This window comes from Schistocerca americana, chromosome 5 (assembly GCF_021461395.2).
Source record: "Schistocerca americana isolate TAMUIC-IGC-003095 chromosome 5, iqSchAmer2.1, whole genome shotgun sequence".
NCBI classification, from domain to species: domain Eukaryota; kingdom Metazoa; phylum Arthropoda; class Insecta; order Orthoptera; family Acrididae; genus Schistocerca; species Schistocerca americana.
Genome location: NC_060123.1, coordinates 327,982,652 through 327,999,883, shown reverse-complemented (window position 1 = coordinate 327,999,883; position 17,232 = coordinate 327,982,652). Strand labels below are relative to the sequence as shown.

The 17,232-nt window shown below is 44.8% G+C and overlaps 1 long non-coding RNA gene across 1 annotated transcript in view; it reads right to left on the bottom strand.

Annotated features, from left to right (window-relative positions):
• The window catches only part of LOC124616204, a 496,138-nt gene extending 479,797 nt beyond the window's left edge, over positions 1 to 16,341 (bottom strand). Inside the window, exon 1 of the long non-coding RNA XR_006979857.1 lies at positions 16,212 to 16,341. This is a non-coding gene — a long non-coding RNA (uncharacterized LOC124616204). The remainder of the gene's footprint in view (positions 1 to 16,211) is intronic.
• Positions 16,342 to 17,232: the final 891 nt, after the last annotated feature.

The following is a 17,232-nucleotide window of genomic DNA, read 5'->3' as shown; positions in this document are numbered from 1 at the left end:
GTTTAAGAACTACAAGGTGTTTATAATTAAACTTTCGCTACTTGACTGGGCCTCCTTGAAAAACGAGTGATCGTAGGATAATGAATCTTTGTGGAAACATTTGTAACGACATGGGGGAGATAAAAATACGAATACACCACTGAAAGAATCACATTTTAATTTCCACGTAAGAAGGTAACATTGGTTAGTTGCTTACCATATTTACGTCCCAGGTTACAAACGTTTCTCAATGTGATGACCATCTGCATCGACGACAGCCTGGAAGTTTGCATCGCTTTTCGAACGGTGGACCTAGGAACGTTCAGCTGTCGTGACAGAGTTCGTGCACTTCTTGAAGATCGCACATTGCGTCAAAGATTCTGAGGACATTCAAAGATGACGCGAATAAGGCAGAAATACATATTGAAATTGACTCTGTACGAACACTTTTCTTCAACAAACGCTCACATGTAGATTGTTAGGCCGCGTCGGGTTTCTTCGGCACGCTCGGCGTTTCGGCCACTTTGCTGGGAACTTGTTCAGGACCTTGTGGTGTTCGGGGTTAGCTGAACGTTCACATCTCCTTAAATATATTAGTTTTTTTATTTATGTGTAGTGATCGAATAGGAGACATTTCATCAGCAGGAAAATGACACACATCTTAACAATCTACCTAAAACGAAGGCTGAACACGAATGACATACTAGTCATTCGTTTAAAGTTCTTCCACCTCCCACAGAAACTACTCGAGAATTGCGTAATGTGTAATGTAATTCTGTGCCTGTTTATAGACAATGAGATGAATTATAACAGCATTCCTATCCTTATTGCACGCAGTGAAAGAAAGACTGGCAGAAAAACTAATCTACTGGGAAATGACATCGATCTGGACAATTCATGAAATCTGCTTAATCTTATTCTCGCTGCCACACTATTTCTATTCTTTGTGCTCGGTACTCCACAAAGCCTGCCACCAGTTTCAGTGACAACTTAGTTCATACTAGTTTCAATGAAACCAGCCTCGCATTCGCCTTAAAGGTCTTAGACAACTATGAAAACCATGAATCTGGATGGTCGAGGCAGAAAAGCGAACATAGTCATCCCGAAAGAGAGTCCATTTTATTAACCGGTTCGCCAATTCGCCTGACCATGCACTCTGAATTTCAGTTTGTCATCTTTGAGTCCGGTGAACTGGCATTTAAAGCAATAAATAACGACTAACTTACATTCAGACATATGCCATCGATTTGGCTTTACAATGCTGCAGAGTGTTGGACCAAAATATCTCATTTGGTTGCATGTCTGAAAACTGACTGAACGTGAACTGTGGTGCAAAGTGTAGCGCAGAAACGCTGTCAGAACCTTAAATCTTTATTCTCTATATCATCTAAAAAGACCTGAGACATAAAACTTTTAACTAACATGAAGGTTGCTAACTTCCTAAACGACGAAAGAGAAATTGACTCCAGCACAGTGATTACAATAAACAATGAGTTAAGTGTTTGAGCAGTAATGGAGCGCAGATAAGTCACGTCCTTCGTGTAGCTCAAGTTGCTACAGCCAATACAACGCAAAAACTTCATTACAATGCAAATTTTCACTTGAGTAAATACCCACTTAACTAGAAAAATTACGGGAGAAAGGAATGGATGTTCTGTTGATTGTATTAACTGTAAGACCTTAACGGGGAATGGAAATTTATTAATGATACGGAAAAATTCAGTATGAGGCTTAGCAGCCATGTTGCACACCGAATTCCAAACTGACGTACCTACACTGTTTATCGACTGAAATTGCCTTACGTGTTTTTATTGTACACCGTTTCCAAAGGCATTATACAATTATAAAAGCCTTCATATTAAAAATCTTACACTTAGAGATATATAAACTGATCCAGTTGATATTAGAGAAGGAGACACTGCCAGAAGAATGGAAATTGGCTGTAGTATGCCCAATATACAAGAAGGGAAGCAAAATTGAATGTAACGTATAAGGTACTGTCCATCATTATCCTCAGAAAATTTTAACCATTCATAGAGAATAACATACAGAAGTACAAAGCTTGCTTTCGACCAAACCAATCGACAATAGATCACATTTTGACACTAAGATAATTGTTTGAAAAACACTGGGAATATAATAAGGATATCTACAGTCTGTTCGTCGATTTTCAACGTGCGTATGACAGCATCCACATACAGTGCAAGGCGTGACTTCAGAATCCCTGAGAAGCTAGTGAGAATGGTGCTAGCTCGTATGGAAGGGACAAAGGGAGCAGTACGTTTCCGAGGAGCCATATCAGAAATATTCGATATTGAGACAGGCCTCAGACAAGGATATGATCTCTCATGTGTTCTGTTCAGTGTCATTTCAGAGAAAGTAATAAAAGTGTGTAGGTAACAGAAGTGGGCTGGAGTACAGATTGACGGTAACTTCAACTGTCTCGCATATGCAGATGGCATAGTACTACAAAGTGAATCAAAGCTTGAGTTGAAAGGAATGTACCAGAAAATGAACAATTATGCACAGAAGGTAGGGCTCAAAGTGAATCAAGACAAAACAGAGTTCATACAGTTAGGAAGAAGACAAGAGCAGGAAGAATTTCTTGAGATAGGTGGCAAAAGGTTCAAGGGAGTACACCAGTTCAAAGACTTGGGATCTTGGTTTACCACGGGCAACAACATAATAATTGGACATCAAGGAAATAATAGCAGTGGGAATGAAATGCATGCATTCCCTCAGTGAGACACCCGGATCTAAATCGATCTCAGTGAACAATAAGATGAAAATCTACAACACAGTGATATGCCCAGCAGTAATGTACGGTTCAGAAACATGGAGCATGACTAAGCGAGAAAAGGAAAAACTATTAATATTTGAAAGAGGAGTAATGAGGAGGATATGGGGACGAGTTTTAGATAACGGAGAATGGAGGAGAAGGAAAAGCGAGAAAATCTACCTTCTGATGCGACAACCAACAATCCTACAGAAAATAAAAAGTGAAAGAATACAATGGGTGGGCCATGTAGCCCGTATGCCAGATGGAAGACAGGCGAAGATGGCACTAGAGGGTAAACCAAACACCAAACGCTCGATTGGACGACCAAGGCAACGCTGGATGGACGACCTGACGAAGGACCTAGCAGCCCTGGGGACTGAAGACAGCTGGAGGAACCGGGTACAAAACAGGAAGGAATGGAGGTAGTTTGTGGAAGCAGCGCGTGGTCTGCAGGGCCTGTGATCGCTGGATGTCTATCTTCATATTAAAAACACTGTATATATTGCACCAGTGTGTTGTTCATAACAGATGACGAGGTACCCATACGTTCAGTATATGCAATACTCTTTATACTAAGGTTTTTACATATGCCTTTGAAAATGAGGTACATTCGTAGCGCTTAAAACGGTTCCAGTCAATAAACAGTGTGGCTAAGACAATTTGACATTCTGAAAGGAATGGGTAGTTGTTCTCAGTGCATCGTCGAATCATCCCTGTTGCTTAAGTTGGCTGAATCTAAGATGGAACGCTTCGAAGCCAGTCAGTGACACACAAGTAGGACTGCACTGGAACTAGAGTACCTCGGCGTGGCCTGCTCTTGCTTTCTGGCACACAGCGCTAGATTTCCCTTTCGTTCGGGAGCGAGCCAAGAGACAGGAGGTTGGCTCTGCTGCGAGACACACCACACACTATGTACGCGCCGCTGGTACGCTATGTGAGCAACCAGTCGCTGAAATTAGCGTTGCCACGAATTAATCTTATCGTAATTTGTATAATGAAAACTGCACCAGTCACTTATTTTTTCATGCTTAGCGAAATGCGTTTCGAGAATTTATCATCATTTTCAACTGCATTTGTTTACATAAATAATTTTTTGTGACGTTTGCGTGTGTGATTTTTCTGTCTCTCTTGGAATGTAGTTGTCTTTTTGAAGTTACAAGGTATTTTGATGCCTCCTTCATTGCAAAGAATATCGCAAAAAATATGCATCTGAAAATGAGAATGAATTCTTGAGACGCGTTGTGTTAAACATAGAAAATACGAGGGGTATTCAATAAGTAATGCAACTTTTTTCTGAAATCAGGTAGATTTTACTCAGGATTCCAATGTACCATATTACTCCTCACTCTTTTGGCTACAAAAACCTATTTTTCAAAATCTCCTCCGTTCAACGCGCCGGCCTTACACCACCTCACTGGGAGGGCCTATAAGCCCACTTTGTATCACTCCACTGGTCTACGCTGCAAGTAATTCCGCACAGATGGTCCATGGTTGCTCTTTTTGGTCTACTGTAAGGTGGTGAGGAGCCCAGCAGTACACAAACTTGTAGACGAGTGTGTCAGCACTACCAACAGAGAGGAACAGTTGTGCAGAGAGGTGTTTGATTGTGATCCGTCGATCACTTCGAGTAAGTGTGTCCGTACGTTCCAACATTGTGGGAGTCACAGCTCTGAGCAAGCCGGCTGGCACGCGAGAGATCGGTCAGGAGTGCATGACCTTCTTGCGATGGTGACAGACGCCGCGCCCAACGACTCACCGTGCTTCTGTTTACTGCTAGGTCTCCGTAGACGTTCTGCAAGCGCCCATGAATATCTGAGAAGCTCTGATTTTCCTCCAAAAGAAACTCAATAACAGCTCTCCGCTTTGAATGCACCTCAGTTACAGATGCCGTTTTGTAGGTTGCTCATAGCGCCGCCACCTACCGGAACTTAATTAAGGTATAGGGCCTGAAACGGGAATGTTCCCCAATGTCCCGCAACAAATTCGGCATTTTCTCAAACGAAATTAGCCGAGGAATGAATGTGTTGCATAACACATTGAATACCTGTCGTAAGTAACTGGTGCAGTTTTTCATTCTGTAAGTCGTGAGTGCAACAGTTGACGACTTTCCTGAAACATCAATTATGATGAACGAATCTTACTGAGTCGACACAGGTGCCTTTTTGTTTGTGTGGCAGGAAGCAAGGAGACTAGGAAACCTATGTACTCTCTCCAGACCTGCTAGATAAAAAGCTTACAAACTATCGTGAATCATGCGTCTTCTATTAGACACAGGTAAGCGTTTCCTCATTCCGCTGCAAATGTAACACAGAGGATGTCGGCAATAAATAGATGCTAACGTGGTACACTTTTCATCTTATTTTCTTTACTCGTGTAGCACAGAATGAGATTTTAGCACTGTTTTTCGCCTTCTGTCCCATTCATAGACATCCGCAGATCAGAAACATACTAAAGAAGGTAAATATTTCTTTATGCTTAAATCGATGTGGCACACTCTTCCTCAGCTACTCTTCCACACGTTTTGTACTTCAGGAATGTTTGAAATACAGCTTCCGCACTTTGTTTATATAAAATGAATCAGTCACCTTTTACAAGGTTGGTGTAGGAGAAACTCTGACATACAAATTATTGAGCAGGGGTTTACGCTTCCAGTTTATAGAATATATGTTATGCCCTTTTTGTTATGTTGCTTCTCCAGAGAACAGAGATGGGTTGACATATTGCTGTTTCCCGTTGGCCTATTTTGTTTTGTCGACTGTGCTTCTGCTATTGAATGACAACAGCGATATTTCCAAGAATATGAAAATGTCAATTTTTTTTTCATATTTTTGTCATTTCAGTGTCTAAGTCTTTCACATTTCTTTCTCCTACTGCTACATATTCAGTTTTCTCAATAATAATTTTCAGTCCGCATTCTTCTTATTTTTTCTCCAGTTTTCGCACCATTTAATCGTTCTGATCTCCAGCTTAGTCAGCAAAGAGAAGTTTAATGTTCTCTGTGTATTCCTGTTCCGCAGCACTGCTCTCTCCATCTCTTAAGAACTTCCTCAAAGCAGATTTCACATAAGGCTGGCGCCACAGAGCAGCCTTCTCGCAGTCCTTTGGGAATGCCTGAGAACTAGTACGGCCTGTGTAGGATTACTGTATAGCTTCAACATTCTTGTTACTTGTTCCGCGGACGTAGCTCAATGGTCAGCCTGTGTGGGTTCCATTGCCGGTATAGACAGGAATTAATCCTTGGTAGGAGGCCTGGAACGGGGTGTACTTAGCCTCGTGATACCAACTGAGGAACTACTCGTTTGAGAAGTAGTGGCTCCAAGGTCTAGAAAGCAACCACGGTCGGGAGAGCGTGTGCTGAGCCCAAAACCCTCCATAACATACCCACATGACGCCATTGGCAGAGGATGGCTAAAAGACGGGTCGGTCCTAACTGGACCGTCTAGGTCAGCACAGGGAGCTTTTCTTGCTTGGCAAGCTTTGTAAAGTACAATTATTCGAAATCTTTTTATAACATACTGCATAACGAGTGAAAATGCTCATCGATCTAAAATTATTCATTGGAGAAAAAGTCAGAATGCTGAAACCATTGTACACAACGCTCTTGATGTACTCAGGTAACGTATCTGACATACAGGAAATTTGTAACCGCGTTTTCAACCACTCGTTAGTATCGCTCTTCTATCATAGTGGTGTAGCACACTTGATGGAGAAAAAGCGATACGTTCTGCAGAAAGAGAAAGAGAGAGAAAAAGAAAGAGAGAGAAAAAGAAAGAGAGAGAGAGAGAGGAGAGAGAACTTTGAGGTGTCGCCAGCGAGTTTTGTATCTCTATCTCTGTCCCATACCTCACGCTCCAGCTATTATCTACCCTTGTAACTGGCAACGCTGAGGTGAGAGCTACACTTGGCCACGGTTTCTGCTTCTGACTCTCCGTATTAGAATTTATACGCTCAATAACTATAGCTGTCGATTCCTAACGTACTGCTGGTTGTGTTTGTTTTGTGCCATCGATATTGAGCACCGTAGTGGCTAAGAACAAGGGGCATTTAGTATGCAATGCAAGATATTTTTTTCTCCGTTAATTTCAGTAAAAAAAAGAGCAATTTGTTGTGGGACACCATGGAATATTTCCGTTTCAGTAGCTATATTTCCAATAAGTGGCGGCGCTGTAAGTAGTCCTCAAAATGTTGTCTGTAACGAAGGTGCGTTCCAAGCAAATAGCAGCCGTTGAGTTTATTTTTGCGGAAAACCGGAGCATTTCAGATATTCATAGGCGCTTGCCGAATGTCCACAGAGTCCTGCTACTTAACAAAAGCACGGTGAGCCGTTGAGCAAAGAGACAGTCAGCATTGCACCAAGGCCGCGCAAACCTGTGCAACCTCCCGCTTGCCGGTCGGCCGCACATCGCTGTGTCTTCTGCAGTGTTGGAACGTGTATACACTCTCATTTGAGGTCATTAAGGTATCACAATCAAACACTTCTCCTTCTCCATGACAACTTGAGGCCTCACACAAGTCTGCGCATCCGGGAGGAGCTAACAAAATTTTACAGTTTTTCCTCACCCACCGTACAGCATGGAACTCGCACTTTCCTACTTCCAGCTGTTTGGCCCAATGAAGAACGCACTCCGCTGGAAGCAGTACGCTGATGATGGGAAGGTTACTGATGCAGCAAGACGTTGGCTCCGACGTTCAAAATGGTTCAAATGGCTTTGAGCACTGTGGGACTTCACATCTGAGGTCATCAGTCCCCTAGAACTTAGAACTACTTAAACCTAACTAACCTAAGGACATCACACACATCCATGCCCGAGGCAGGATTCGAACCTGCGACCGTAGCAGTCGCGCGGTTCTGGGCTAAAGTGCCTAGAACCGCTCGGCCACCGCGGCCGGCGGTTTTACAGTCAAAAGAGTGGGTAATAATATGGTGTATTGTAATCCTGAATAAAACCAAACCACTATCAGAAAAAAATATGTTGCATCACTTATTAAACGCCCCTCGTAATTTCATCATATGTAAACTAACATCAGAATCAACTGTAAATTATCTAAACGAATCCGGAAGCGCGTGCTGCAGGCAGATGCGGCAGAACGCCATTATTGGCTGGAGGGTCACGTGGCACACAGTTCTTCGCCACTGCGCGTATCCCCACCATCCGCCTTCTTATGTGCACTCTACTACAGCCAGCCGGCCGAAGTGGCCGTGCGGTTAAAGGCGCTGCAGTCTGGAACCGCAAGACCGCTACGGTCGCAGGTTCGAATCCTGCCTCGGGCATGGATGTTTGTGATGTCCTTAGGTTAGTTAGGTTTAACTAGTTCTAAGTTCTAGGGGACTAATGACCTCAGCAGTTGAGTCACATAGTGCTCAGAGCCATTTGAACCATTCTACTACAGCTACGTGTTGCAGGTCGTGAAACGCGAACGCATGTAAGAGACGTCAGTGCTACCTCGTATCGAAATTTCAAATAAACGTAACTAATCCCTGTCTCGCAACGAAGCAAAAGTAGGTACAAAGCGGCCGCGTGTCAGCTGGGAGAGCCCGGCGCTGTCAAAAGCTGCCCGGGGACAGGGCTTTGATGTGTGGCGCGGGCGCGGCCGGAGCCCACACGTCGCGTCGCTTTGGCGGCTTCCCTGCCCCCCTCGCATCCTCGGATTTCCCGCACGCTCCACATCCACACCTCTCGCCCTGCAAACTCACCCAGACTCATGTACTCATTCAAAATTTACAATCAGTCACTGCATTTTAATCTGCCTGCGTATTTCCATTCGATCTACGTCCTCACTCGCTCGTCGCTTCATTGTTTATATTTTAATTCGAGCTCTTTGTCTTTGATGTATTAGCGGTGACTGATACGTGCGCGACTGAAGCACTCTCTGTTAGTTCTCAGCGCTCGTCGTCGAAGCGCGGTTCCTATGAAATACGCCAAATTGTCAGCATTTACAAAGGACCAAATACTTTTTTTCTGTATTTTACAATTTTTCTCAATAGAAGAGCTATCACACGCTTTCCCCTTTAGCTATAACAGTTTCCTTTTGCGTTTAAGACGTATAATTTCTCAAAAGCTCTTTCCGAACAGAAATATTTTAATCCATTTCGACAACTGTACCACCGTGAACTTTGAACACAACAGACTTACTATTTTTGGATCCAGACAGCTCCAGTTGTTACAGCCAATGGAAACTGGTAAAGATGTAGCTTACAGCGGAAAGATGAAAGCACAAGATCAACATTTTGTGAAACAGCTGTAATTTCATAGACATCGTAACAATGAAATAACGAAAACTAGGAAAGGAAATGAATCACAGATATTTTAATACAGATCACGACTGGTGAGAAACAACTGCTATGAAGAAAGTGACGATATACCGCTTTTAGTCCAAAGAGGTTAGAATATAGGGGAGATGGCGTTATCTGTGTCGAGCCCAGACATAAGTTGAAGCCTGTCCGCCATCTTCGCGAATTTTAGATGTCTGCTTCTCCGTTAAAGTCCTGTTTAAAAATCTACCTCAGCGTTAATGCGATCAATTAATAGTCAGTTCTAAGTACATACTCTGGAACAATACACTTTCTTGGGTGAATACTTATTAGACAGTTCATATACATGATCTTCTAACGATAATTCTCAATCGTCGAGCATGGTGTCCACCGTAGCAAAACTGTCCGAGGAACGCTTCACGAAGTCTTAGCAATATGGCGGAGGCACGCTTCACTTTTTTCACGTAAGTGCGTCTCCCTATGTTCTAACCTCCTTCTTTAGTCTCAGAGTAAACTGGGGCCGCGCGGGATTAGCCGAGCGGTCTAGGGCGCTGCAGTCATGGGCTGTGCGGCTGGTCCCGGTGGAGGTTCGAGTCCTCCCTCGGGAATGGGTGTGTGTGTTTGTCCTTAGGATAATTTAGGTTAAGTAGTGTGTAAGCTTAGGGACTGATGACCTTAGCAATTAAGTCCCATAAGATTTCACACACAGTAAACTGGGAAGAATGCGTGACACGAGTCGATAATGCACGCAGGTGTGGGCAGCATTCGACATGGAGGGCAGATCGCATCGTGATGATGGGAAAATATTTCATTATCAATACATATCCTATGAGGAGAAGACAGGTGACTGTGTTCCGGTCATCAATGCAATGGGTGAAATCTTAAACCACTTAGTAGTGTCTCAAATATCGGGTGAACCTAAAATAATTGACGGTGATTCGCCCACTGGATACGGACGGGTAAGTGAGGCCGTTGTCCTGGCGATATTCGAGAGGAGCACGCTATGTCTCGAAACAGGCTTCCGCCCTATTCGTTTTGTTTCCATAACCATCCATACCAGTACTAATGCTCAAAAGCGGTCAACCAAAGTCAGCTACAAGACAATGTCACACTTTATATTCACTACGGGAGAAAGGACTATAATCTAATCTTGGAACACTCGAACTTAGCCGTTTCACATAGAAACTGACGCACTATTTGACATAAATGAATGAAGTTACACAACAAATGTACACTGAAGGTCCAAAAACATAAATGATATCGTTCAAATATCAAAGCGTTTACATCGCACTCCTGAGTCTTAGCGGCAACATACATTATAGGGGAAAAAAAAAGGAAGGGACATTGGTGTTTAACATCTCGCAAGTAGCAAGGATTGAGAGACAGCGACCGATCGTGGTGAGGCATGGCTTTAGGCACTGGACTCCTTCCGCTCATCCTGAGTTTGATTTTCTATGGGTCCCCTGATAAGCTTTCCGTGAATGTCAGTATGGTTTTTTAGAAAACCTTGTGCTACGTCTATAATGGTCTCGCCAACTATTAGGCGTAAAAACTTGGCCTTCCTTAATTAGAGAGAGCACAAGCTGAAATAACAGAAGTCCGTGTCCTTTTTAAGGGAGATATTTTCGGGTTGTTCGCAAACAGAGCAGAAGAAGGCAAAACCAGGTACTTCTACTGTGCCTCAGGCTAAATCGTTTTGACGTGTAGGGTATTCGAAAGAATCCACCTTAGATCGCTTAACAAAACAAAAACGTGTCCAGTAGATGAAAGAAAGCACAGGGCACATGCGTCTACAAAAAGTGTAGCAGAAGTGATCCACAAAACTGCCGCCCAATATCTTTGACATCCATTTGATGGAGTACCTCAGGACATACCCCGAGCTCAAATGTAATGACGTATCTCGAACAGAATGACCTCCTCCATGCCAACCACCTGGATTGATCATTTGACTCAGTACTGCATCTACGCTTGATATCAAAAGTGTGAACACATGGGGTCTCGAACGAAATTTGTGACTGAATTGAAGATCTTTTTGAGGGAGGACGCAGTAAGCTACCTTGGACATAGAATCATCGGCAAATGCAGAAGTAACTTTGGCTGTGCTCCAGGGTAGTGTGTTGGGACCCCTGCTGTTTATCTGTATCTTACTTCCCTTGCGAACAATATTAACAGCAAACTCAGATTCTTTACAGACGATGCAGTTCTCCGTAATGTGGTATTATCTGAAAGAAGCTACGCAGATACTCCGTCAGAATTTGTAAGATCTCAAAGTGATACAAGGGCTAGAAACTTACTTTAAATATTCAGAAGTGTGAAATCGTGCATTTCACAAAACGAATACACTTAGTATCCTATGGCTATTATGTCAGTCAGTCACCGTTGGAATCGATCGACTCATACAAATAGCTGGGGGAACAATTTGTAGCGATGTGAAAGGGAACGTTCATCTAGTCTCAGTAGTGGGTACTGCAGGTGACAACAGCGGTTAATTGGTAGAGTACTAGGGAAATGCCATCAATCTACAAAGGAGAGTGCTTACAGAATACAGCATCCTAGAATATTGCTCATGTGTGTGGGACATCTATCACGTAAGACTAACAGGGCATGTCGAACGGATACAAAGAAGGGCAATACGATTGGTCACAGGTTTGTTCGATCCATGGGAGTGTGTCAAGAAGGAGAGAATTTAACTTGCAGACGCTTGGAGACAGACTTAGAAACTTTCTAGAACGAACGTTAAATGATGAATCTAGGAATATACTACAATCCCGTACGTATCGCACCCATAGGGTTCGCAGAGACAAGATTTGAGTAATTACAGGACGCACACATGCGTTCAAGTACACTTTCTTCTCGCGATACATACGTATATGGAACGAGAGAAAGCCGTAATAATTGGTACAATGGGACGTGAAATACCCAATGAGACGAACAGAAATTACACTTTTATACAAAGACAATAATTATACCGAAGACACCGCGATTTTGTGATCTTCTCCAGGACAGTACAGAAGGCGGGACATTGCTCTCAATAGTATCCTAAACGTGCCCCCGGGCTTGGTCACAAGGCTGGTAACGAGTTGTGGCAGCGCGTTCCATTCCCCGACAAGCGCGGCTGAAAACTGCCGGACGGTCGTTGGTGCATGTGGTCGTGCTGCAGTACGTCTCCATCATGCATGGCACACGTGATCGATGAGATTTAAGTCCCGGGAACGGGCACTCCATTCCTTTCGCCGAATCTATTTTCGTTCCAAGAGCTCCTTCACTTGCGTTGTTCGATGCGGTAGCGCATTGTCATCCACAAAAATGAAGTCATGACCGAATGTACTCTGAAAAGACGCACATGAGGAAGGAGTACAGTTGCGCGAAAACGTTGACTGGTATATGTACCGCGTTCAAGTATTTGGAGGGCAATGCACACATGCAACACTATCGCTTTCCATCATAACACCTGTACCACGAAAATGATCACGTTCTACAATGTTATTGGGTACATTACGTGTCCCCTTCTCACACCATATGAGGCTATATCCAGAATTACTACTCAGACCGGATCTGCTCTCATCCGAGAAGAGCAAACAATCCCACTCCTAATTGGTCCAGTCCCTAAGACCACGGCACCATCTTAAACGGCGCTGCCGATGTTCGAGTGTCATTGGAATACAATGTGCTGGTCGTCGGGCAAAGAGACCACGCCCATGCAATCGCTGTGCTATTGTGGAGCCTGAGTTGCGTGCCTTGCTGTCCTGATAAACGTGATTGCAATTGCACCCGTTATTTGACGTGGAACTTTTTTGCCTATTGCACACTTTGCGGACAATATGTTGTAGCTGACCGTGGTCGATCACCTCCACGCCTTCGGGCAGCAGTGCTTGTGGTTCGGAACGCTCCTCATACACGAGGAACAGTGCTAAGAGCTATGCCAAAATCCTGGGCATAGCTTGTCGTAACTGTGCGACTGGTCCCGGCGGAGGTTCGAGTCCTCCTTCGGGCATGGGTGTGTGCGCTTGTCCTTAGGATAATTTAAGTTAAGTAGTGTCTAAGCTTAGGGACTCATGACCTTACCAGTTAAGTCCCATAGGATTTCACACACATTTGAACTTGTCGTATTTCAGCAATCTTTCAATTTATCAATGATTATTTTCCAGATGAAGTCATCCAGATGCTGTGTCCGGGCCATGTTGTAATGAAGAAAACCACTGCAGTGCACCATAACTGCTCGCTAATAGACACACACTGTCTTTTCCTATTCCTCTAACTGCCGGTGTTGTGGGGCAGCCCAATTTACCGCTGTAGCCAGGCTGACCTCACATTCCTTTCCACCGAGAGTTACTATGTTACAATATTTCATCTATTTATCCATCTCATCCTTAAGTTTTGCAGAACAGTGTAGACGTAGAAGGCTAACAGCACGGTTTCAAAGCTTCCAGGGATCAGAACTGCAACATACTGGGCACATTTACTACCGCTTGTGAATGTAACAGCGTAAGAGCGCGCCACGAAGTGCTAGAAACAGTGCTTCGAGCCTCTTAACAAATTTATGACTGCCTCCTCTGCTGGAGAATGCGGCGCCGGACCGTTACGCAGCGAGCCGGCTTGTTAATGCCCGCTAGGCACGAGGTGCGCAGCTACTTCTTGCTCCCAAACTAAAAAACACCCCTCACCTCGCGGGATGACTTCTCGCAGCTTCCCACTAGTTAATGACGCACACGCACAAGCATTCGATAAGAAACACTTTCGCTAAATAAGGAAGGGAAAAGAATGGAGAGGTCGGAACGGAAAAGCAAAACCAAAACAAAAAACTGTTCGAACTCTGAGAATTTCCGGCGAACAGCATCCTCCCCACGCCATCCTACCGCATTTCGCCATTTGTCTTAGACCCGTGCGCTCTAATGCCTCGGCATGTAAATCACGGTTTCATAAATATTCAACAAGTAAATAGCCTTTCTCCGCGGCCGCGGTGGCGCTGCGCAGTCTTGACCTTCTCGGTCGCGAGTGCCACCTTAAAAAAGACGACATAATCGTAATTATCCGCGAGTCTCTTTTAATCAGCGGCCGCGGCCGCGTTTTAATGACCGAAATCGCGTCCTTTAGCTCCGCGAGCGGCAGCGGGCACGGAGACGGCGCGCCGGCTCCCAGATCGCTCCCAAACCTGTTTCCGGACTTTTAATCAGAACCTTAAAAATAAAATTGCACCGTTACGAGCTCGTTAGTCCGTGCAAACGACTTGCAATGAGGCAAGCCCCATAACACGGATTCTGCCCTCTCAGCACCGTTATTTCGGAAATGAGAGTACGTTTCCTGTGACTTACCCTCAGGTTCGTATTTGCGAGCGACAGGAAGATTCCACATGATTGGTCACTGATATGAATTGAAGTTACCAGCAGGTTGCTAGGTTGAAACAGCGTGCCATCAATTCTGAAGACAAAAGATTCCTTTCACAAACGTTGTTAGTTCTAACGTTGGCAACAAATATAACAACATAGGGGATGTTATTCCGAAGTATATAGCTATATTCATGTTCGACAAGAAAACCGTACGACGTGTAGCAAAAAGACACACACTGGTAAGAAAGTAAATGTACCCCATTGTGAGAGTGTCGCAACTTCGCTGCTTTCATCATTGTTATGCCTGCGCAAAGTGTACGCCGAAGACATCAGAATAGCTTTCATTATATTTTGAATTTTCGTGAAAAAAGTTTTTTCACATGATGCATGACAGCTTTTGCGAAGCGTTTGATACTCAATATTTATACATTCCTCCATCCAGGCAACAACGAGTCATTTAACAGCTCAGCAGTTAAGTAGAGCCTCTGAATCTCTCTTGTCATTTCGATCATTTTTTGGTGACTTTTTATAACAATTGTATTGTGTGATAACGACAAAATATCAAGTATGGTTACTTGTTCCAAGTGTATCTTTGATTTGCGCTATAGGATGTGCAGAACCCTACATTAAATTCTCGTCTTCCAGTAAACCTGTACACTGTTTCCATGTGGTGTGTCGCACCGCTTGTCCAGTACGTCTTGGTAATGCAACAGAAGACGAGCCAAAATAAAATCATCTACATTTGATTAAGAAAAATCCAAGGAACAAAATCTGCAGGATGTCAGTTTGCTTAATAAATTGCAATCGGCATTATTTATTTTTAAGAGAAAGTTATTTTTTCTCAGGCTCTGATGCTGACACTGAAGTTAGGAAGAACGTAACCATCGTGACCTGTGTAGACCTTTAGGACGACGGCACAGTTTTCAGTTAGCCTTCGAATTTCCTCTTAAGAAGCACACGGGGAACTGCTTCATACTTGTAGCAGATTGCACGGATAACAGCGTATATATACATGTATGGTCTCATTCCGCTAAGAAGAAGAAGTTGTTCATTGTATTTTTAGTGTTTGCGACGAGTTCCTATCACTGTAACTCCTACATAGATTCCTTAAGACTACGCTGAAGCTCATATTCAATGAAAAGGGAGAGTTAAGGGCTGTGACAGTGAATGAAGATAAGATAGTACACCACTGGAGCGATTCCGATGAATGTCTTGACGTCGGTTACCTTCTGAACATAGGCAAAACGGATCTTCACTGTGCAAATTGTATACGGGCACTGAAAAGCAAAGATAGCATGTTATCGTCGCAGAAATAACACACAATGGCGGTAAGTGGGCGTGATCTGTCGCAGAGAAAATGAAACAGCCGCGTCGTATAGTGGACGCGAGCTCTTGTGACGCGCGAGGAAGAAGCCGGCGGCAAACCGGAGGTGCTGGCTGCTGACGCGTCCTCCGCAAGGCAGCGCCTAGCGCCTGCCAGCGCCTGCGTCCATCAGCAATGCCGCCGGCGTCTGGCGTCCCGGTCACAAAGCTCGCCTCGCAGCCGGCGAGGAATTAGTATGTCAGTGCCACACTCCGATGAACATCTCTGCACCCTCTCCTCCGCTTTGTTTCTTCCTCCTCTCGTACACGCCGTGTCGTAACAACACTACGACAAGGCATCCCTGCATACGTAAGCACTGTGGTGTCCGTACGGATAAAACGACAAAAAAACTGATTCTTTTTTTCCCTCGCACATCCAAGTGCGGCAATATAAGGGACAGCGGCGCCCGTACCAGACGCCGTAAAGCAAGTAGGCCGCACGACGCCGACTACCACCCAGCGTCCACTCCACGACGACACACCAAGCACAGAGGAGAGGGCAGGCACTTACCTTGTGGGTGAGGTGGCGGTGGCAGTGGGAGGCGTCGTGTCGACTGGCGTCGCGCGGCCGCTAGTGGCAGACTGGGGTCCCCGCGGGCATTGACCGTGGCAGCTGGCTGCGAGCATGCACCACAGACTGAGTTGCGCGCCGACTGACTGCCGCCGCTCTCCGTCTCAAGGCCTCGCTGCCCCCTCCCCGCGCCGCGCCGCCAATCGCGGCTGTTCCAGGCAGCGCGCCGCGCGGCGGCCGCCGGAAGCTCCAGCCGTGGCCTGGCCTGCGCTGACCGGCGGGTTACGATGACCACATCCGTGCCGGTAAGAGAGCCACCTCCCGCCGCTCATTCGGAAGCCGAGCGACTCGGCCTTATGGACAGGAAAAACCTACCGGTTAAAACTGATACCGCTATATTTTAGCTCTTAATGAACGGTATTTTACTAATGTTTGTTTGGTCTCGGTTGTGACAGGTGTTTTTATATTTTACCAATAACCGGGTAAGAAAATCGAAATATCAGTTCACCGTAGAAGCAATGCTACAATTTTTCGTTTTTATATAAACCTTTTTTAAGGGGGGTAGGACGTCAAACGGGCCGACTTGGAGCAGGAGAGGCAACACAGGACATTTTAATTTCCACTGTGTGTACTTTGCCGGCCGAGGTGGCCGAGCGGTTCTAGGCGCTACAGTCTGGAACCGCGCGACCGCTACGGTTGCAGGTTCGAATCGTGCCTCGGGCATGGATGTGTGTAATGTCCTTAGGATAGTTAGGTTCAAGTAGTTCTAACTTCAAGGGGATTGATGACCTCAGAAGTTAAGTCCCATAGTGCTCAGAGCCATTTGAACCATTGTCTATACTTTTACAAATAAATTTCGAACTTCCACTGCAATGAGTGTGAATCCTGAATCCTTACTGGTGATGCTGACAAAGTTTTATGAATTTATTTGTAAAAGTGTTGACACTGGAAATCAAAATGTCCTGTGACGCCTCTCCTGCTCCAAGTCGACCCGTTTGATGTCCTACCCCCCTTAAAAAGT